At 40.5% G+C, this 24200-nt stretch overlaps 1 protein-coding gene across 3 annotated transcripts in view; it reads right to left on the minus strand.

Moving 5' to 3' along the window:
* The window catches only part of THRB (thyroid hormone receptor beta), a 374638-nt gene extending 362053 nt beyond the window's left edge, over window positions 1-12585 (minus strand). Inside the window, exon 1 of one of the 3 annotated variants that reach the window (XM_010346543.3) lies at window positions 12011-12585. The gene's annotated coding sequence lies outside the window, so the exon portion shown is untranslated. Of the gene's footprint in view, window positions 1-11564; window positions 11985-12010 lie in introns of those variants that run through there. The other 2 variants (XM_074405732.1, XM_010346542.3) reach the window with 2 other exon arrangements.
* Window positions 12586-24200: the final 11615 nt, after the last annotated feature.

The following is a 24200-nucleotide window of genomic DNA, read 5'->3' on the forward strand; positions in this document are numbered from 1 at the left end:
GTGTCTCATTACAGAAGAAATTATAAATACTAGGTTAAATATTAGAAAAATTCATATTTTTAAAGTCAAGGTATTATGTAGAGTCATTTATTTAAACAATCTACAACTCTTATAAAATTATTCCATGAAAAATTGCTTCAGTACCTCTGTCAACATACCAAGAATCAGGTCTGGCTTTTGTTTTCTGATATCTCTTTTTTAAATTTTAGTTCTCTTTAAAATAATAAGAATGTTAAATAATGTGCTGACAATGATATGAGGATTTATCAGCAAGTTCCCAACACTCTTTGCATAGTATGAACCACATAGATTTATCAAGGAAATAAAAATGATAGTCAAAGACAAAAAGGTAAAACCAGTTCTAGTAAGGTTAAAGATAACCCCATAAGGGTGAGAAGGAAGTAGGAAAACAGAATTAGGTCAGATAGGAGGGTGGTATGGCACAAAAAGATAGAACTTAGCTACCTCGTTGAATTAAAAAACAGTAGCACAGTGTGGCAAAGACAACCCACTGCTCACCAAATTCTTGCTCCCCTTTCCACAGCATAGAGACATCACTGAAAAGCAGCTTCCCAGTAGGGACTATATTTTCATCCCATCCCCCTTCATTTAGGTGAGGGACATGTGATTTGTTCTCACCAAGGGAATGTGAACAAAGTGATTATGTGTTTTTTCCAAGCCAAGGTGGTTAAGAAGTCAGCATACTTTTCACTTTCTGGTTCCCCTTTCAGTGGTCTGATGCAGTGAACCCATGACCTGGGAGCCATGTCCTGAAGATGGAGGAACTCAAGACCAGAGGAACCCCTGAATCACTGTGGAGCAGAGCCATCAGTCAATCAGGAACAGCAATTTTCAACTTACATGAATGAAAAATAAACTTCCATTTGTTTGAGCCACTGTTCATTTTTTATTTTATTTTTGAGTGTAGATGGTGTTTTACTAACCAATATATCTGGCAAGAAAAAGAAAACGCCTCAATCACTTGAATTAATGCATATAATTTACTTTTGCATGGAATTTGATAGAATCTGAGAGTTTTAACTATAGAGTCCTGTCATCAAATTACAGTAGCTACTTGCCATAAATGGCTATTGAGTTAAGATGTGTTGCAAGTGTAAAATACACAGCAGATATCAAAAGGAATTTCACTTTTTAAAAAGTGAAATATATTCTTAATATTCTTATATGATTACATGTTGATAATATTTTAAATATATTAGGTAAAATAAGATATAGTATTGAACTTAACCTTACTGGTTGCTTTTTTCTTATTTTTAATGTGACTACTAGAAGAATTTTAACTTACATATATGGCTCACATTCTATTTCTATTAGACAGTGATGGGCCACCAGGGGTTAATAAACTGTAGCCTATCACCTGTTTTGTAAATAAAGTTTTATTGGTACACAGCTACAACATTTGTTCACATATTGTTTATGGCTGTTTTTGTACTACAATGACAGTAGAATTAGTAGTTTCACCAGAGACTGTGTGTCCTGAAAAGCCTAAAATATTTATGATATAGCCTTTTATAGATAATGTTTGCAACCCCTGGGCTAAAGATAACTTTGAGATTATCTCATTATCTACAAGTATCATTTTATGACTAAAAGTTAAAGCTCAGATAAGCCAAGAGACTTGTCCAAAGTATTTTTATTCTTAATTTGGTGATATTTCCATAAAGCCACCCATTCCTGCATTCATTCATTCATTCATTCATAGTCTTCACCCATTTCTAATCTTGATCATTCAAGAAATAAAATCCCCATCAGAAAATAACTTAACATTAAATAGGAAAACACTTCACACTAAATAATGCATCTCAACACAACAATGCCAATGCCATTTCAATGTAGTCATATAGAAATACATTTCTGTCAGAGGAGCTGTACATATAATGGCAGAGAAGCCCTTGAAGTAATATTCAACTATGAATAGGCTGTGAGATGGTCTTTAAATTAAGCTCTACTTGAAAACATTTTAAAGAGAATCTATCATGTAATCTGCTTTCAAATTAAACTTGAAATTCCCCCAAATGTAGAGCTAGCTTGCTAAAAATATTCATTATTGGAATTAAATTAGAAAAATTTTGCCACATCTCGGAGAAAGTGAAATCTGTTCCCAGAGACATCACAGCAATATATAACTGCCTCGGCTCCAGCAGGCATCATCTCTCAGTGGACTATTCTAAGAGTCTCTAACTGGGCTCATCACCTCCAGTCTCTCTCCCACTCAAGACCTATCCCTACGAACTCTTCTAAAATAAAAAATCAGATTTGCTGAACATTCTTAAGTCTCTTCAAGCTATCAAGACAAAGTCAATCTTCCTTACTGTGCCCAGGAAAGTCCTCGCCACCTGACTCCTGCCTGCTTCCAGGGCCGCATTTATAGTCCTTTGCACATGAGTCAGGCTGGGCTCCTTACAATTTCCCAAATGCTTCATACTTTTGCTTTCACTTCATATGCATACCGTGTTTGTTTCCACCTAGAATTCTCCCACCCCATGTGGTCCCACAGTGTACGTTGTACTTAACTATGTCACAGGACTTATGAATATTATAATTGCCTACTAAAGTAGTAATGCTACCACTACTACAAATAGCTAATATAGAAACACTTGACTGTGAGTCAAGAACTACATTATTTCATTTAATCTTCACATGTCATAGATGAGGAAACTGAACACATGCAATGAAGCCGGGTGAAACCAGAACACAAATCCACACATTTCCCACTCCACAGGCCCAATTCCTAACCTCTACACCAGTTGTTCTTCATGGGGGCAGTTTGGCCTCCCAGTAGACATCCAACAATATCTGGAGACATTTTTGATGGTTGCAACAAAAATAGGTGGGAGGAGCTATGGGCATCTAGTGAGTAGAAGACAGCAATGCTGCTAAACATCCTATAATACACAGGACAGCCCTCCACAGCAAAGGATTATCTGGCCCCAAATACCAATAGTGCAGAGGAATTACTGGCTCAAAATGCAAATAGCACCTCTACCGAGAAACACTAGTCTACACTAAATCACCTCCTGTAGATTGCCTCAGAAGTTTCTGAGCAGCTCATCAATGCAACAAGGATTTTTAAATGCTCTCCCATGGTGTCTTGTCACCTACCATTGTGTCTAGGACCTGGCAGATGCCCCATGTATTTGTGACCAATGGACAAACTCCAGAATTAAAAAATTACTTATTATAAGGCTTGGTTTTTGTGGCAACTTCAATAAAGATAAATCGAAAGAAACACGCATTCTCTATCAATAATACATGAACGCATGTGCAGTATATTCTAGAGTATGCCTTCACTTTAGCAATACCTTATATTTATGAACCTATAGTGTGAGATAGATTAATAAACCAGACGCCTAGGATTTTATTTTCTTCACACAGCCTGAGGAGAATAAGATGCTTTTCAAATCCCTTCTAACTGCTACATTACAGGGCAAATGCATAGGTTCATAATCTACATAGGTCATAACTTAAATTGTTTCAAAAAATATTTTCTGTGTAAGTTTCCCTTGGTTCCTTTTGTTTTAAAGAAAAATAACACAAGACTAAACAACCTTATTCTATTCCCTGTTGTAGCTACAATTCAGATACAAATACATTATTCTAGATCTCCAAATGTTGGAAGTATAGGAGAAATTGCAGTGAAGCCTAGGTATGTATGTATGTATGTATTTATTTATTTTTGAGATGGAAGTCTCACTCTGTCATCAGGCTGGAGTACAGTGGCACCATCTCGGTCCACTGCAACTTCCGCCTCCCAGGTTCAAGCTATTTTTCTGCCTCAGCCTCCCAAGTAGCTGGAACTACAGGTGCTCACCACCACACCCAGCTATTTTTTTTTTTTTTTTTTTTTTTTGTATTTTTAGTAGAGACAGGATTTCACTATGTTGGCCAGGATAGTCTCGATCTCTTGACCTCGTGATCCACCCACCTCAGCCTCCCAAAATGCAGGGATTACAGGCATGAGCCACCATGCCTGGCCAAGCCTAGGTAAAATTCTAAAAGTAAATTCTAAAACAGAAATGCAGCAGATATAAACCATTCTCCAGCTTATGTAAATTAATACATCTAAACATCAGAAAGAAAGTCAAGAAAAGATGATGATTATAATGTTTTCAAAGGGACAGAAATGAGGCAGGACTTGTACATTGTTGCAAAATACTTCAACAATGGGCAGTATTAACCAGTGGTGTATACAAGTTGTTGTATACAAGTTGTGTGTGTATGTGTGTGTGTGTGAGAGAGAGAGAAAGAGAGAGAGAGGCAGAGACAGAGAAAGCAAAAAGTACTGCTGTGGTGCTAGATATACTCATTTGATGTATCACTTTTTATGAAACGTACTAACAGGTTAAAACATATGAGCCTGACTTTTTAAAAGTATGATGTAATGAACTGTTCCTCACAACCTACTGTGCTGACCTTTTGCCTTTTGCCTCTTGAGGGTTTACACACACACACACACACACACACACACACACACACACACACTACAATACAGTGATCTAATGAATTTTGCTATCTGCTCTCCCCATTCTTGGACATTTATCATGCATGCTAGTATAAAAATAGGCTCTGAAGACTTTTACATCAAGTTGTTAAACTCACGATTTCCCAAATGTAATTGAGCTTAGAGTAAAATAAACAAATAGAGTAGTAAAAGAAGTAAAAAGTAATATAAGACCAGCATCTGCCAAGGCATTCAGGAGCAAGTAGAGGGGACTGAAAACAATGACAGGGTTTGTGGCTTGGGACATCAAGGTGACTTTAGCATTTCTCACTCTGATTGAGAAGCTGAGCATGGGAATCACAGCAGAAACCAGAGACAAGCGGTACCTTTTCCACTGTATCTGAGAACGTGACACACACTTGTCACAGAAACAGATTCTGCATGTATGGACATGCCAATTGGTAAGACATTTATGCACTTAAGATAGAAATGTGAAAAAAGATGACCAAGCCCAAGGAACATTATGATTGTTATCATCAATCATTCTTTTCTGAGCACTTGCTTTGTGTAGACATTGATGAAATCAGGAAAAGAGTCCCAGAGTAACAAATTGTAAAGGGAAGAATTATATCTGAACCATCTTGAGAACCAATGAACAACATGTCACAAGAGTTAGAATACTCAACAGGTTCCTGAATGTCAGGGTCATATATTATGCTACTAACACCATGATTATCTTCTCAACCTTCCTCATCACAAACATTCCTGAGCCTCCAGAGGAGTCAAGTAAGTATATTCCCAAATAAAGAAGACATGCCTGCTGTTAATCTATATTCCTTTGTTCATTCTTTTGTTTTAGTAAACTTGTCACTCATGACTTTCTTATAAATGCCTAAATTATTGATCACAGAAGAGAAGCCATGACTCCCTGAAGACCCTCTTTTGGAAGTAGGAAGTTGAATGAGCAAATCACTCCAGACCAATCCTTTCCAAATTATATATGCCTCATCTGCAATCCACTCTTAGAACACAAATGCACATATGTATTTAGGTGTTTGTGTATGTGTACATATGATAAGGAATAAACTATAGTAGTTGTTAAAGCAGGATTAGGAAAAATAAAAATTGGATAAAACATGCCAATCAGAAGACAAAAGTGAGCTGAGATATGTAAGCCACAAGCTTCTTCATTGTGATGAGTTGGACCTTGAATTTGCCTTCTCGGTTTTTTTTTTTTTTTTTTTTTTTAATCTCTAAATCACAATTGTTCCAGAAGATCTGAGACAGATGTCAATCAACTGCATACTGTCCATTGTTCAGTAATTTTCAAAGAACTACAATAAAGTAAACTATTCAATATTTCTCAACTGCTAAAAAAATACCTCAAGATCCTGCACTGCCTTAAATGAATGAGTAGTAACTGGAAAATAGATTTAATAGACAGCAGGCCCTGTCTGACGAATACCAAATAACTGCTTGCTTTTAGCAAATAAACTAGTAAGATTATATCACAAAGGGTTTTTGTTAAGTTTCTGTAAGTTATTTTGCCATAAAAGTTTTTTTTAAAAAGAAATACTGCTTCTTAGGATAATTTTAAACATATTGATTGATGTTGGTTAAACCATAAAATCAATTGAATGATTTTAGTGGTTAAAGATTGAAACCACTATACCAATATCATTTAATTTCTGGTAAGCACTGACCAGCAGACAGTATAAGGTTGTATCTTCTTGCAGAAGACTCAAGTGCAGATATTCTGGGTTGTTACAGGTAGATCTGCCTTCTGTGCAAATGTAATGTGCCTGAGGCAAGAGAGATGAGCCCTATTATCAAGCACATCTACATCCATCAGAAACATCATCCAGGCAGTATATCATATTGTTAAGACTGACTGTCATGGTGGAGAAGCTACAGTATAGTTCTCAGGACAGTCAAGGTTCCTAGGCCCTAATTTCAGACTCCTCTGATTTGCTATTTGGAAAAGATCCTTAGGTTTACAGCAGAACTCAGTTTCTCAACTCAATAAAAATAGCATAGCACAAGAAGAGCTGCCAGTACATAAAGACTTCAAAGCCCCTTGAAATTAGGACAGTAGGGACCAAATAACATTAGCATTGAGCATAGATCACTATTCTAGATGTTGGCTGGCCAAATTCCTGAGAGGAAGATATGGAAATATATTACTTGTGACTCAGTGATTTGGACACTCCCCCCCCCCACCCCAAACTTGTTTAAATGCCAAAATTGACTAACAGGTTTGGGAACTTAAATTGGAGAGTGAACATTTTAAATCAGAAACTCACCAGCCTAAATATATTCAACTGCCCTACTACTTGGATACAAGAGATGCTTAAGTGAGTCTTGCTGGAATTTACATTAATATTAATTCACATTAATATAAGGGCTACATAAATCACAATCACCTCCTCAGATATAAAATAACTATTTTTTTAGGGGCTGTATGGAAGACTCCAGTACGTGTATCCAACTCCCCACAATGGAGACAATTTCAGAATCCTTTCGTATAAATATGTTGTCTCTTAGGTTACTGGGCTGCAAGCTAAACTGAAAAATGGCTAGCAGGGCCAGTTACGTAGTAGGTACATAAATATTTGTAGACTGAATGAGGAATCAATCAAAGAATCAATATGACTTTAAATAAAGCAAGGAGTTAGCTTGCCATCAATTGCTCAACCAGCTTTGACACTAGAACAAGCCCTTCAAGCAAAACAGTCAGCTGTGATCTGAACATATGATGCAATACAGGCAGCAAACATTCACTCTGGACAAATCCAAGTCCAAATATGACACTTAATACCAACCCAGAAGGGAAAGAGAAGCACTGCCCTTTCTACCCTTCCATTCATTCTTCCAATGGTGTTTCACCTGTGCCCATGTGCCAAGCTCTTTGCTAGGCTCCGGGGAGTCAAAGATGAATAAACCATGCATAGTGCCTCATCACAACTTAAGAGATGGGAACAGAAATGAAACAAACTGCCCTGCAGGGTAATAAGAGTTATATAGACTAATGCACAAAGCATCAGGGGTCACATGTTCAGGGATGTTTATGGCCATAGGGTCATTTTCAAGTACCTGGTTGTCCTGTCCTCTCAAATTGCTCTAATCAAAAGTATGGCTAAGACACTGGATATTTGGGAAAATTAGCTTACAGAGCATGTTAACCAATCTAGGTTTCCTGAGCTTTATTTCTGCACTGGGGTTTATCCCCAGAATCTCCACCGATAGGACATAGTAGCTCAGGCCCCCAACGATAAACATACTGGGTTACTTTTCACCATTATGTCTTCTGCATTTTTTTTTCCATTCCAGAATTGACGAAAGACAGGACCATATAAAGAACCTAACTTCATTTTCTGTAGAATTGAAGTTCAAGTATTATCCATGATATAATTTGATATTTCATATGAGTAAATACTAGTTGGCAAGCACCATGCAGGCACTCTACATGTGCCATCCTTACAAGTTTAATGCATGCCACCTCCAGACCCCCTTTTTTCCTGTTAACTTGGCCACTACTAAGACGCTCAAAGCCAAATTAAATACTCTAAAGCAGTAAGCACTTAGGATTGTAGTTTAATTATCTTCCCTTCTACAAGATTTTGATCTTTCTTCCCTTTCCATTTTTAACAGTCTTATTTTGTGGGATTTTTTTTTTACTATGCATTTACTCAGACACACTTATGAAAGCTGATACTCTACACACAAAAACAAGTCACCATAATCTTCAAATATAATTTCCTTTTGCTCTCAGTTGGGAAGAGTTTCTAATAACTAATGAATTATCTGAAAAACCAATTTGAAGATGACTCCTTCAATATTATGCTCTGATCTCTTGAAAACTCAGACAATCCAGTATTTCCCACCATCATTTGGTTCAGAATACTTTTATGAAGGAGCAAAAGGGGGCAAAATGAGAGGCTGACTGACTTAACTAATAACATATAATAACTATCAGGTTATTTTCAAATCTATCACCAAAGGTTATTTATTTCTAGCTTGTGTTAGATTCTGACCATTGCATTTTGCCCCTTCCCAAATCACTGCTTTCGCAGCCCAAATTGTACCACCATGCACTGGTTGGTCCACTTAAGGCTGCCATTGCCAGAGGCACTTCCAGGACCTGCTAAGTGAGAAGACACTGCTATCACCCAGTGCTGTCTAGTCTCTGGAATTTCACTCTTAGCACTGACAATGCTTCTGGAACTCATAAAGATTCTGCCAAAATTCAGGGAGTTGAAGGTCAATGTCTTTCGGGGATCAAGGTAACATGTAAGAAAAACTCTGCTGCTGAAGATTTCTATGTACTCAAGGCAAATGCCCTTAGGAGGAACTCGCAGAAATAACTGTTTACATAGTCACTACACAGAATGGAAGGCCAGTGTTTATTTCAAAAAGAAAGAGAGATAAAAATAAACAAAGAGTGAACCATATAAGCATGGCATGTGTATAACATACACACACACACGCAGCACAGATCTTGGCCTTCCCAGCTGGTACCGGGTATTTTTGAGAACATAATATTTGGACACTATCATTAATTTATTCACCAAAGATTTATCCAGCACCTACTACATGCCAAGTATTGTTCTAGATGCTGAAAATAAGAGTGAGTGAGGCAGTCAAGAGTCCTGTGCTCAGGGACTCTATATCCTAGGCAAGGAAACAGGTAATCAACAAACATCAGTTGAAATGAACAATTCAGACTGCAAATACAATTGAGGAAAGAAAAAGAACAAAACAAACAAACAAACAACAACAACAACAAAATAAAACCAGTGTGATGGGTCTGAAAAGGAATGAGGGACTGCCTTTGCTCAAGTGGTCAGGGAAGGGCTTTCTAAGAGGGTGTCACATAACCTTACACTAGAATGAGAAGACCAAGCTGAAGAAACCAATCACCTTTACTCTGATTTCCTTCAAAAAGTTGGGCTTACTAAAAAAAGAAACATCCTATACCATTTGTGGCTCCACACAACTCATGCTTTAAACAACTGCAAAAACTCCACGAAAGGAAAGGAAAGGAATCCACAACTTTCTCTGCCCTTAAGGCGATGTTAAGAAATCACCTTTACCAAAGATAATGGATAAAAAAGAAGTTGTCTTAATTCATTTCTAATTATGGCAGAACTTACTACAAAGAACTGAAAGGAGAGACATGGAATATTCGTTTCTCTTTGTAATGTCAGTTGCTTTACGTAACAATATTCCAATGTCAATAAAAGTATACCTTTGCATTGTAATGCCAATAGGAATTATTTCACTAAAAGAAAAAAAAAACAGTTCTGTAGCTATACTCAGTATTATTTACTTTCACCGGCTATAAAATAAAGCCAAATTATATTTACTAGCAGATGGTCTCATTTCCAATATATAATAAACCTCCAAAATTAGGTAAAAATAGATTCTGTTATATTTCTTTAACATGTACAAATAATAAACCATCGTTTACCAATGCCTTTGTATAAATATACCAAATAAATCACTTGGTACTGAATTTCTGTTTGACTCAATTAAAACACTTAGCCACCTAGCATGAAAACATCCTAAAAACATATTTAGCACTGAAACACGTTTTTCATTGTTTCCTAGCTTCTGACTTATTTCAGAATTAGAAAGAATTAAGCAGAAGTGAATTGGGGAGCAGGTCAGTCACTGAATATTCAGAATGAATCATGAACATGTTGACTAAAATGCAATTTTTATTTCTTTGCGGTGCGGTGCATGCTATACATTCTTACAATTTAAATAAGCATACTGAATTAAGGCTAAATAACGTGAAGATTGGCCAACAGGTTTACATTACCTAATGCATTTATCATTATATAAATTGCTCTGCTTGATATTAATACCCTGTGCAAGCAATGCTTAATTTCTTGAACTTCAAAATAGGTCTTTAAAACTGAATCTCACTTGTACCCAAGACCAATAACATGCCGAGGAAGAATGTATTTCAAATGCGTTTACTGATTACACAGTGTTTGAATATTCAAAAATCCTAAATGTATGTGGAGAAAGGAGAACGGAGAGTCTGAACTTGGCTGTTCAGGTAAACTCTTCCCTTTCTTAGACTCACTTTATGAATTATTATGCTTCTAGATCCTTCTTTTAAAATTTTCCATTTGGAGAAACTTGTATATTTAATCTTAAAAAAAAAAAAAACTCACCTCATATCTTCCCCCCCCTCCTTAAAATAAATAAGAGGGCTTAAGAATTAGCACTAATAATAACTCCACAATGGTCATTGGGAAATCCTCCCCCAAAATGACAACTGCCGCTAAGAAGGACAAAATCCACCAAGAATGAAAATTCCCCAAATGAATCCTTCTCCGAGGGGGTGGAGGTCACACAGCTGGCACAACTGGTATCACAACCAACTCGAGGCGACCCAGAGGAAGACGCTGCGCCAAGAGAAGCAAAGCGAAGGAGCGCGACCTAGGAGGCTAGCGAAATCCCCGCCGAGCCCCCAGGAGGCGGAGAGAAGCCCAGTCGCCAGGCACCGGCCACAGCGCACGCCAACATTCAGGATAATTCTCCTTTCCAAGCCCCAGAGTTCCGGGGCAGGCGAAAAGGGGGGGGATGGGAGACCCACAATCCCTTTAACCCTCCCCCCGTGCCTGCCAACCTTTTCCGAACCCCCGTGTCACACAACTTCCTCATCATGGAAACTTCCACTGGGTTCGGCGCTGAGGATGCCAAACTCCATTTCACAAGGAACATGTCAACAGCTGGGCTTGGGGTTTGAGGAACAGAGCCTCTGCGACTGGAGGGCCCCCCCCCCGGCCACCCTGTTCCACCACTGTCCACACCGTGGCTCCCAGCCTGCCGCCGCGCAGTGCCCGAACACGAGAGGGCACCTCCTCCCAGATCCGGGGCGCAGAAGCCCCGCGGAGGCAGGTAATCGGGATGATGACACCCTCACCACCCACGCCCGCCCGCCCGCGCGCGCTCCGCTTCGCCGCCCGCACCCCTCCGGGTTCCTGCGACACCCCGTCACCATCCCGCCCACCCTATGGACAGTTGGAACTGTCGCCCCCTCCTCCCCTCACCCCACTGCCTCCGCGCGGTCCTCTAGACAAATTACCAGTGCCCTGGAGCCGGTTGGGTTGAGCGCCCCTGCCCGGGGAAGGTAAGCCTGCGGGCGCTTGCCCCGAGCCCGCGGAGCAGGAGGTCTCCTTTCCAAGCGCACTCACATTATTCATGCAAAGTTAATCCCCGCCGCGTCACGGCCGCCCGCCCGAGGATGTGCGCCTTCCTTGGCCAAGCCCCGCAGTCTCCACCCTCCTCCGCCCCCTCCTCCCGGCGGCGGGGTCCCGGGGAGCGCCGGCGACTGGGCGTCGCGCGAGTCCTGCAAAATGTCAACTCCTTAGGCGAAGAGAGGCGGCCGCAGCTAGGGCCGCGCTGGACCTCCTTGGTCTCTCCACTTTTATAGGCGTAGGAAGAGAGTGCGGCCGGGGCACCAGAGTCCCCGCCTCTCCGGGTCTCCCGCGTGCCCGGCCCGCCCCGGCCCGCTCCCCGGACGCTGCTTACTCTGGGCCCGGGGCGCCTGCTCCGCTCCGAGTCTGCGAACCGGTGACCTGGTTTCTCTTCAGCCCTCCCGGCGGTCCGACTCGCGCGGCGGCGGCGGCGGCCAAGAGCAAGCAAACCCGGCTCCGCCAGGGGCGCAGCGAGGAAATGGCCTCCTGGCCGCACACCCCGCCGCCGCCACCGCCCCGGGCTGCCCGGCCAGCACTGACGCCCCCTGCCAGGCTCGGGGCCCGCGCTCCGACGCGCTCACAGCGCCCGGCTTGCGGACCCGGACGCCGACACCGCGCCTTACGCACTCGACGTTCCCGGGCCGGCCGCTTCCGCACCTGCCTTCCCAGGTGTTGCCGCTTTCCCTTCTCCTAATCCCGGCCGTGCCCTCCCAGGAGTGGTGAAGGTGCTGTGCGTTTAGTGGCCGCGCGTCCACCCACCCGATGGCCTGCGCGCGTGGGTGTGGGTTTGGGCGTCATTACTCTAGTTGGAGAAAAGGCAAGAATGGGGGGCGAGTGACACGGGGACCCGAGGGCGAGTCTTCCAGGAGCACGCCCTGGCCTTCTGTGCCCGGCCCGACCGGCGCGACCCGTGCCGCCGCGCTCCTCCCTCTGCTCCCAAACCACTTGTGGCGCGTGTCCGGAGGACGGGGCGCTCTGGCTCCTCCTGGGGCCTCCGCCGGCCCGGCCATCTGGCGGCTCTCTCACCACCACCGCCACCCGAGAATGGAAGTTTGGGACATGCTTGGCTTGCCCTTAAGGAGGACACCCCCACCCCCACCGCCATAATGCATATCGTGGGAGAGGTGCGTTCAGGGCTGAGACACTCCGCAGGTCCCAGAAGGGCCGCCCTATTAATTTGTCTTTGCCCTGGAAATGTACAGATAAAATCAGGAAGACAAAAATAGTGTATACTCTTGAAGAGTCCTTTCCTGGGCAAATACAGGTCTCTCCAATGCCCCCGACCTTAAGTCCTGGATGCCAGGAAGAGACTTGCTTTCTGAGCTAGAAGGATACTTGGAAAATACCGAGTCCCCAGACAGCGAAAAGGTAGTCAATAAGAAACTATAGTTGCAACAAAACTACTTTGACAACAGAGTACAATTCATTTCTTATAGACAATATTAAAATGATTCCGACATCATAATTTAATATTCACATCTATTCGTGTAACACGCAATGTAATAGAGCTCTGACGATATGGATCTTCAGCTGCTTGACAATGTGTAGGGTATTTATTGGAGGACTTTTTAAATTTCCAGTTAGTGACCTGTGTGTTTCATTTTCGCTTCTTCTGAGTGTCCCAGGGAAAGGGGTGAGACTCCCCCACCCCTGCCGACAGTATTAACAACCACCCCCCTGGATGAGCAGGGTTTCACTAATGCACTTCTAGGAAGGTTGCAGGCCCCAGAGACGCCATTTCCCCTTGGTCCTCGGTGAGAAATCCGTCCTTTTTTCTCTACTCTTAATAAGGCTGCACCATAGGACTTGGAGGCTTCTGTAGCTGGAGAGCTGTTCTGCTTTGCAGGGAAGTTCCTGGGCTTTACTCCAAAGCTGCCCCGGAATGTTTTGGTTGGTTTGGAGGAAAGCTGTGGCGTCTACACCACTTATTCCAAGCAGGCAGCCCCCTGGTGGCTAACTGTGGCTGAAAAAGCCGGCCACTGAGGAAGAAGTCTGGCACAGGTAGGCCCCAACAGTTGACAACCTAGTCTCCCGGTCTTCAATTTAGTAATACAGGGAGATGAGGTGAAGCAAATCTTCCTTCAACATGGTGGATCATAGGCCTTTCCGCCTACTGGAAATTCTCATTTTTTCTCTTCCTATCACTTGGGAGCTAAATTCTTTAAGAAGGAGACATACAGAGGACGAAATATAACAAAAACGGTTGCTTCGCTTTGTTAGAGGGCTTTGCCTTTCTGATCTCATTTTGCCTAGAAATTTCAGAACTAAAGAGCCAATTAAAGCATGAAATAAGTAACAGGTGTGGCATTATTCAAACAATTCATGAGACTGGTGGTAGCAATGTTATATAATAATGGGGGAGGGCAGTTTTACTGCAATGTTACTGAAACAAGGTGAACTCCTAGGGATCCATTTGAACAGGACCTCTGAGGGCTGCCCTACAGGCTGCATGATGGTAAAGAAGGGTTACCAAGGTATCATGGTGTTTATTTTATGCAAAGTAGGACAATGGAGGAGAATGTAATGAGGACCTGATTGAAGGCAGAACATACTAGATTGTGTGGCGGTGTGTTCCAACTGACTTGAGAGGGCACATCAAGGCTATTTCCAGTACCCATTCCCATATTTCACCATAGAATCCTCATTACCAGGATGTACACCGTGACTCAGTTCAAGAAAACAATTCACTCATATATTTATTTATTTAGCAACTACTGGGGTAAGAAAATGAATGAAACATAGGACCTCACAGGGCTGGGATTGTGCAAGTGCATGGTCTGAGCCTGTCTTTATTTAAAATTTTGATGTATTGTTCATCATGAATAATTGCTGCATTAATTTTGGCTTTTAAAATAGTGCATTAAAATATTTCTCCTATTTACTGAGATTTTTTTTTTTTTTGGCATCCCCTTAAACTTCACACCAGGTATCAGTGCCTCACTTGCCTAAAACTAGTCCTTGCCCTGCGATGCCCACAGTGTTAAAAAAGTCTTTTCAGAGAAGTAAAGTTCAAGTTAGAATGTCCTAGATGTCAAAGATAATTAATATATAGTAAAGGACTTGAGATCGGGGAGTTAGAGACCTGGGCTTAAGGGGAGGGAAAAGTCAGGGACGATTTCATGGAAAGTGGTGACGCTTGAACCAATCCATCAAAGATGGACCACATTTTGCCACGGAGTATTGGGACTGGAACCACTGGTATTGTTTTACTTCAGGCGTCCCCAAACTTTTTACACAGGGGGCCAGTTCACTGTCCCTCAGACCGTTGGAGGGCCGCCACGTACTGTGCTCCTCTCATTGACCACCAATGAAAGAGGTGCCCCTTCCTGAAGTGCGGCGGGGGGCCGGATAAATGGCCTCAGGGGGCCACATGCGGCCCGCGGGCCGTAGTTTGGGGACGCCTGTTTTACTTATTCAACTACTTCTCAACCTGGCTGTGCAGCCACCTGACCTAGCCCTGGAGATTCTGATTCTGTCTGTTCATTGTTATTTTCTGGAACTTATTTTACTATGAGGGCCCCAGTGATTCTTGTCCATAGCAGTTGGATGAGAACTCCAACCCTTCAGGAAAGACAGATTCTTCGGGAAGATGACAGGGTCAAGATGATCTAATTCGAGTACACTCTAATTCACAGCACAAAACTAACTTTTTATTTTACATCTTGTTACATGCCTGTTTTTACCAACACTCTGCCTTTGGTTTACTGATGAGTAAGGGAGATCGGAAAGGAAAAGAAACTATAGGTTGCCCTATCTTTCTCTTTCCTTCTGTGTCATCATTTTCAGCCTAAGTGGTTACAGAGAAGTAGTAAATAACATAAGGAAGGACAGGGAAGGTTTCCTTGGTTGTTCCCTTTCTCCTGTGTTCAAATCAAGCTCTGGTTAGAATGGAAAGCACGGCAAACCCCGTTTTGGAGTTGTGAGTGTCGTCACTTACTCAGTCATAGATGTGACATGCTTACCTCGTCCTCCATTTGAGTTTTGCGGAACCCCCACACATTGTGTGTCCGCAGGGATTCTGTGCTCATGGGGCATCAAGAATGCTACGTGTGAGTGGAGCAAGTAAAGAATGGCAGCAGCTCTGCATGTTATCTGTATTTCTTCTATTCCTGCACATGCTCCATTGTCCCATCAGCCTTCACTTACAAAACACAAGTTCCAAAGATAAAATTGTTAGGAATTTCAGTATGATGACAACAGAGCATTAAACGAAGTGCCAGGCCCCAAGCACCAAGCCCTTCCCAGCACGGGTTGTGTGCAGCTGCACAGATCACGAGCCCATGAAGCTGGCCATGGGGGATGAACTTGATGCTTTATTGTGGTAGAAGCCTAGGGTATGTTGGAGGTGCAGCAGACATTCTGGTGTGGCTGGTTATAGCAAAGAGTATATAACATAGCTAATATGTATTAGACATGCATTACATTTCAGGTAGTGTTCTAAATATTTCATACATCTTTTAAAGCTTGCCAGAGGACCCGGTGAAACAGTATTATCATGTGCTTCGTTTTCCAGATGATAAAACTTAAGAAGGATAAAACTTCGGAAGATCCAATAATCTGCTCAAGATCAGGCCTGGGTACTGGGTGACAGAAGGTGTACTCTTAACCAGCTCATCATGCTACTTGTATGCAGCAGAGGGGAGTTATTGTATAGGCACTTGAGGCTGGAAAAGGTGAGCATGTTCTGGCAGTCATGAGACATCTCTCTAGCTTTTCACTTAAGGGACCACTGTGCACTGGGATGATCAGAAGAGGCCTAAGAAAACATATATGCCCCTGGCTAGAAAACTCCCTAATCACATTCTCTTCCCTTGTTTTCTAACTAGAGGTAGAAGATTCTGAGGCAGGAACTAGTAAGCCACAAGCTGGAAGGGTCTTTTATCGCCGGGTGGAGGAGAACTAAAACACTCACGTTGAACTATTACGGAGATTAAGTAATCAGCTTCTTCTGTGTTAAGTCACTGAAAGGCATATTACTGCAACACCAATTACTGCAACAAATGCGATAACTGGGGCTCCCCTAACACACCTGTCAGCCAGGCCAAACTCTATCACAGCATAAATCACTTTTTCTTTAAATAAACACAGTTAGAAGAATAAAATAGACCTAAGTGCATCAATGTGCATATAGGTTTGAAACAAAATGTTGAGCTAAAAAACGTTCACAGTGATAATTTTTTAAGTTGATATGTAATTTATGTACAGTAAAATAGATAAAACCCAAATGTTCAGTTCAATGAATTTTAACATATTTATACCCCTGCGTCATCACCTCCCAGAACAAGATAGAAAATAGTTCATATAAATGGAATCATACAGTGTGTTTTCTGCTGCATCTGGTTTCTTTCACTCAATGTTTTTGAGGTAAATCCACGTTATTGTGTGGATTAGAAAGTTGTTCTTTTAAAATTCCTGTTTGATATTATATTATATGAATATGCCACAATTTCTTTATTCATTTATTCATCCAATTGATGGCCATTTGGGTTGTTTCTGTTTGACATTACATTACATAAATATGCCAAAATTTCTTTATTCATTTATTCATCCAGATGATGGCCATTTGGATTGTTTCCAATTTGGGACTATTACAAATGAAGCAGCTATGAACATTCTTAAACAATTATTTTTGTGGTACATGCACTCATATCTCCTGGGCATATGCATAGGAGTGAAATTGATGGTCATATGTTTATCTGAATTATTCTAGTAAAGCTCTCTGAGGTACCAGCACAAGTGACTTGCTGACTTCTGTTCATTCTTACGGTTTTTACAAATAAAATATTTAAGGTTCTATGGAGTCTAACTTGAGGGAGTAAATATTCTTTAGTATCTGAAATAGAAAATCCTCAAAAAAATCAATATTCAAAACTGCTACTGCCTTATGTGCAATTATAAGCTCTGCTTGCAGCTGCAAATGATTTTTATGAACTAAGCTACATATTAAAGCTTATGTAAAATGAAGATGCTGATACATTAAAGTATATCAAGAAAAAGGTGAATGGTGGAAAGGAAGGTAAGAATACCAAAACGTTTCTAAATACTTTTCAGCTGTTTGAAAGATAGGTTTAAGACACGCTGAGTAATTGCTAATTGGACTGTAATAACCTATGCTCACTGTGAGAACACAGAAGTACAGTAGATTATTAAATTCTTTGTCAATCGCAGAAGAAATCTAGTGGTTCAAGACACATCTTCCCAAAACATGCCAATTAAGTGTCCTTCCTTTTTCAGTTTGCTTATTTGCATCAAAAATAGAAATGTAATTGTGAAAAATTTGGGGAAAATATCCTTTTTTAAAGGAAGGGAACAAAGTGAATCTTACTCATTTCAATGGAATAAACTTTAATATATCTAGATATAACAACACAAATAATAAAATGGTATGATTATGGGCTATTTTCAGATCCTTAAAATCCCTGAATGAATCATATCTGAAGTGACAGTCATAACTTCAGATTTGCTTGCTTTTGTCAGTTATTTTAAATGAGATTCTCAATTTGAGGGCAAGTTAGATCTATTGACACCTCCTGTTTTCATATATTATAGGTCTCTTTTACAAATAAATTTGCCGTATCCTGTTTACAAAATATTGCATAAGATGCTAGTCATAGCTCCTACAAACACAACTATAGAACGTATTTTGAACGTCTATAAATGATATATTTGAGGCAAGTAAGGCTATAGCTAGTACAAGAAAGGACTGAGTTTTCATTATGCAGATGTAGAACAAAACCTTGCATTGTGGTTCATACCAGATAATGAATAATAATAATTTGAGTTCCAGGGTTGTGGCCTTCCTAATCATGTGATTTGAGCAGGTTAACTTAGCTTCTCTAAGCCTCAGTTTCCACAACTGTAGATGTGAAGAAAATCATTGTACCTACCTGGTAGGGATGGTGTGAGGAATGTGTGGTAATAGATGGATGATGCTACACACGATGCCTGGCACATAGCAGGTGACTTATTAATGTGATCCATCATTATTATTTTGGAAAAATATAATTTATGATATTTGGAAACACAAAAATGGCAAAGGCAAAATTTCTCCCTTGAAATACACTTTTTTCCTAAATCAATTATTCAATAAATATGTACAAATATTTGTAACAATACAACTGCCTACTACCTGGGCAGACAATTCTAGGCTGTAGAAAGAACAGTGGGCGAGAAAATAAAAATCTTTCACATTGTGATGCTTACTTGTCATTGAACAGGATGCAAATTCTTTGAAAGAGAAGGAGCACTCCTATCTTTGGCAAGGATTGAACACAAACCCAAACACACGGCTGAATTCAGACTTGCAGAAATAATGTCTCTAGAGACAGACTCTTTTGCCATCAATGAGTTGAAGCCCTTAACAGTGTTTTTGTGGAGGAAATGACTCAGTTCTTAAAGAGACCTTTTAGTCAATATTTTCCCTGTAGCATTTCCTAACTGCTACTAATCTCTTATGTTGGAATGCCCTTCTCTAACAACCACCTTTGAGAATGCCAGGAATATGTGTGTGTGTGTGTGTGTGTGTGTGTGTGTGTGTGTGTGTGTTTTCCCAGTACAGGAGAAACTATTCTAGAGTCATCTAGAGATTTCCAAATTTTGGATTTGGAGCCAATCTGATTTGAGCCATGCTCACAATTACTTGTGTACCTTTGCCTTTGCTGTTTCTTCGCTGGTTCTCCTGGTTCTCCTTACTTAGAAGAACTAAGTAACACCTAAAATCTGTCTCATCGCTTACATTCTAAAAGTCAGTGCAATTTCTTCCCCATTCAATGATCAGATAAAGATCTTTATTTTATGGAGTGCTCCCTATTCCTTCTTAATATTTTTGTGTTCCTTATTAGCTAAATGAAGAAACTTGGGAATGTACGGATTTAAGTTCCATTCCTACAGGCAGCTTCTTTTGGGAAGGCAGAAAAGCAGCTTCTTTGTTTTCTTGATGATTTTAATGCATTTTCTATTAGGCGAGTAAGTCAAATGACAGGATGATTTTATTAATTAGTTTGAATAAACTACAGATTGAATTTACTGTCACTTTTGCTTTAATTAATTTAAATCAAAATTAATTAATTTAATTTAAAGCAAAAGATTTACCACCACTTTTGCTTTAATTAATGTCCAGAAGATCTGTAAATTCAGGTCATAAAATGTTCTTTGCTGGCATTTCTTTCAATGATTCCTACTCTTTCTTTTTTTTTTTTTGAGATGGAGTTTCGCTCTCGTTACCCAGGCTGGAGTGCAATGGCGTGATCTCGGCTCACTGCAACCTCCGCCTCCTGGGTTCAGGCAATTCTCCTGCCTCAGCCTGAGTAGCTGGGATTACAGGCACGCGCCACCATGCCCAGCTAATTTTTTGTATTTTTAGTAGAGTCGGGGTTTCACCATGTTGACCAGGATGGTCTCGATCTCTTGACCTCGTGATCCACCCGCCTCGGCCTCCCAAAGTGCTGGGATTACAGGCATGAGCCACCACGCCCGGCCTGATTCCTATTCATTCTTATATCCATTCATGAAATTTAAAATATCATAATAAGTATGATACTTCATATGAGGATATTTGAGATTTCTGAAGATGATGATGGACATTTTCTCTAGCTTACTTTTCTTCAACCCCTTTATCTTTGACCATAAAAAATGATATTGATTCAAACTGTTGGATTGATTGACATATATGTGCCCCTGCCAGAAAGTGTCTCACTCCCATCATTTGTATGTCTCCTCCTGGATTCTTCCTCTAGGCCTCAGTGTGGTATCTGAAAAAAGGTTCTGTGGCTGCTGAGGTTAGAGGAAAAACAGGCAGTGAGAAATGATGTTAAGTGAGTCACATTATTGCCCTAAGATCCACTAGTTAATTTCCTTATGGCCTGGTTTTTTTTTTGTTGTTGTTGTTTTTGTTTTTTTAATGTACAAAATGAAGAGATTTCCCTTTGCTAAGGAAATTAACTAAAATCATACTTTTAAAATGTTGAGCAAATTGCCTGGATCTTGGATGATCAGTAAAAATTAGCTTTCCTTTTCTTCTCATGAAGGTCCTTTTCCTTTACTTCTTTCTGAGTAAAGCCGTGCAGTTTTATGATTGATGGCAAAAATAAAGTGCTCCTGAGAGGTAGGCAGAGACCTGAGACCAGATTTCCTCAAGAGAGGCAGTGGTGGGAAGATTATGAGCTTGTCTACAATCCTCTGCTCCATGATTTACTACCTTCTTGTTAGAGCTTGGAAAATTAGGTTGCCTATCCAAACAAAGGTGACGTGAAGAGAAAAGAAAGAAATGTTTGCTGAGTGTTCATTTCTCTGAGTCTGTTTTCTCATCTGTAGCTTGGGTAGATAGTTTCTGTCTTTCCTGCATCAGGAAATTAAATTATGAAGATCTAATGAGGTCAGGAATGTAAAAAACATCTCCCAAATGTAGAACATTCTAAAAAACATAATCCATTTTTAATTGGGAAAATCCACAAATACAAAAGGAGCCACATTGAAATAATGTGTCTTGACCTGAGAAATCACAGACTCTCCTCCAAACCAAAAGCAAGGACCTTGAGACTATGAATTTAAGTTACACCCAGTTCTGGTGTCAGAACTGAAACCAGCAGACCTCAACAAGTGAAAAGTGACAGATGAGCAACTTCCTCTTATGACTTTTGGCCACCAACTTAACCCAAACTCCTTAATTTTCAAAGTTCCCTTTTAAGAAAAAAGAAAAAAAAACTATTTCTAAATGTGAGTCAGGAATATAATTCAGCTGAAAGCTGGACCCTGGACTCTAGTAGGTGTTCTTAAGCCATAACTTATGAAAGACCGTCACTCATAATTCATGCTGTAATGGGTAACAAGGGCCATGGCTCACTAACATAGCAATAGCAAAACCAATCCTTGCTATTCCTCCAGCACAACAAGCTCAATTCTGCCTCAGGGCCTTTGCATACACTGTGCTCTCTACAGTAGTTCTCTTCCCAGATTCTTAATGGCTTCTCCCTCACTTCAGTGATGTCTCTGATGGTCAGAGGTAGTACCAGACATAATGGTGGCCCTCAAAAAACATTTTGAGATGAGTGCGTGATTTGCCACTACAACACTGGCACAGCCCATCGGAAATAATGAATATCGATGCAGAACCTAAATTTCTATCCAGGTGACAGGAACAGACAGACAATGACCTAGAAGGCAGGAATTATACCCCTAGAAGGGACAAGAATTATGTCTTTCATTTTATCAAATTTTACCATGTTAGATTTGTTAAAGGTCCTGCAATTTGCAATTTGCAAAGCCTTTCCTTACCATTTTATCCAATAGAGCAACCTCCTATCATTCTTTAGCCCACTGGTTATCCAAACTTGGTCTTCCCTCCAGCCATATCAGCATCACCTGGGAATTTATTTGAACTGAAAATTCTAATTCCCTACTTAAGACCACTGAATCAGAAAACTTGGGGGACGGGGCCTAGAAATCTGGATTTTAACAAGTCTTTCATGTGATTCTGAGGCAAGCTGAAGTTTAAGAACCATGACTTTAGCCCTTTACTCTGTTTTACTTCACAGCTCTTATTACCAGCTTACATTATATTAGCTGTTTCTTCTCAGATTTATTGTCCACTTCCTCTGCTGGAATACAAGCTGTGTATTGGAGCTTAGATAATTATGGGAGGGTGTGTAGAGTCTCTATATTAAAGACTATATTAGAGGATAAAGACTTGTTTACTAAGTTATCCCTAACACTCTTCAAAATAGTACCTTACGTAATAGTGGTCTCAAAAAGGATTTTGAGCTGAATGAATAATTTGCCACTACAGCATTGGCATAGCCCATCAGAAACAGAATATAATGCAGAACATGAGTACTGATGCAGCACTAAATTTCTAAATTTCTATCCAGGTGACAGGAACAGATTGGCAATGACCTAGAAGGCAGGAATTATGCACCTAGAAGGGACAGAAATTATGTCTTTCATTTTATCAAATTTTATCAAGTTAGATCTGTTAAAGGTCCTACAGTTTGTAAATGCTACACTTATGGTCAGGATCTAAATCTCAAAGTTCTTGTACAGACCACTTACCATTACATTCGGAGTAGTGTTTCAGCATTGACTATAATGTTAAGACCATGATGCCAAAAGGTCATAAAAGTTGGGGAAAGATGGGGATTTAACATTTTTTAAATCAGTTGTGTGTGTGTGTGTGTGTGTGTGTGTGTGTTTGGTTTTTTTACTTTGTGGATTCTTGTTATCTTTAATTTGCTAATTTATTTTGCAAATCTCTAAGTTGAAAATGCTTTAGAATGCAGTGATTCTCAAGCATTGGATCAGAAAGTCCTTTTTCATACTTTGAACAACCTTAGGAAACTAGTGAGTTCCACAAACACTGCTGAAATCACACAATTTATAGATATTTGACTTGCCCCTTTGAGAAAACAGAAAGTAATATGCTATCTGTGACTGTTATCAGTCAGCTTTTGCTGCATAACAAAACCACCCCCAAAATTAGTAGCTTAAAGTGGAAATCACTTGTTTTTCATAAATCTGTAGGTTAGCTAGGCAGTTCATTAATCTGAGGTTGGAAAATCTATGATTATCTCACATACGTGTCTGGTGGTTGGCAGACTGGTCAGCTGTTGGGGCCCTCAGCTGGAATAGATTTTTTTCCTCATGGTCTTTTATCTTCCAGTAGAGTAGTCAGGGATTCTTCAGACAGTGGCCTCAGGGCCCAAATATCAGCAAGAGAGTGAGCTCTAAAGAAAATGCACTATTCAAGTCTCTGCTTATGTCACATTTACTAATGTCCTATTGGCCGAAGCAAGCCACATCTAGAATATCCGGATTCAAGAGAAGAAAAAATAGGCTTCACCTCTTTAGGGAAAGATTTACAATGTCATTTTGCCAGGATGTGTTTAGAGGCAGAAGTCAAACATCTGGCTTGAGAAGTTTAAATGAGAGGAATCATAGGCCCCTTTGATTCCACTTTTGGAATTGAGTAACATCTTCAAAGGAGATCTCAACTGTCTGGTTCTTTGCTCAGCTTGAGGGACTCATCACCATACCAGGATTTTTTTTTTTTTTTTGTCTCAAGATTAGCAGTTGTGCTTCAGAGATTGGTAAAAAGCTAAGATCATAGGCCTCTGTGTATGTGGATTTGTGAACTGGTCTTGGAAAAATGATGTCACATACTGACAGGTTGGGACTTACCCTCATTTTATGTCACAAACAAGGAAAAACAGACTGCGGCCAAATTATACAGTGTATATGTGCATAGAACAATTGTGCAGGGTGTATTCACCTTATCACAAAAAGGGAGGGGCAGGTGCTTTGATCATCTCAGTACAGTTGACAGTCAATACACTTTGAGTGGGTAGCTTTTATCTCACCCATGCAACGTTTATTGAGGGCAAAATGTCAGATGCCAGGGTCTGAAAATGTTATGGTAGAGAAAGCAAAATTATCTCTTCCTTTCTGAGCCTTTGAGTCAAATGAGATAGAAATACATCCAAAAGTATATTAAGACAGTCTAGGTGACAGAATGAGACTCTGTCCCCCCAAAA

The sequence above is a fragment of the Saimiri boliviensis genome, chromosome 9 (assembly GCF_048565385.1).
Source record: "Saimiri boliviensis isolate mSaiBol1 chromosome 9, mSaiBol1.pri, whole genome shotgun sequence".
Taxonomy (NCBI): Eukaryota; Metazoa; Chordata; class Mammalia; order Primates; family Cebidae; genus Saimiri; species Saimiri boliviensis.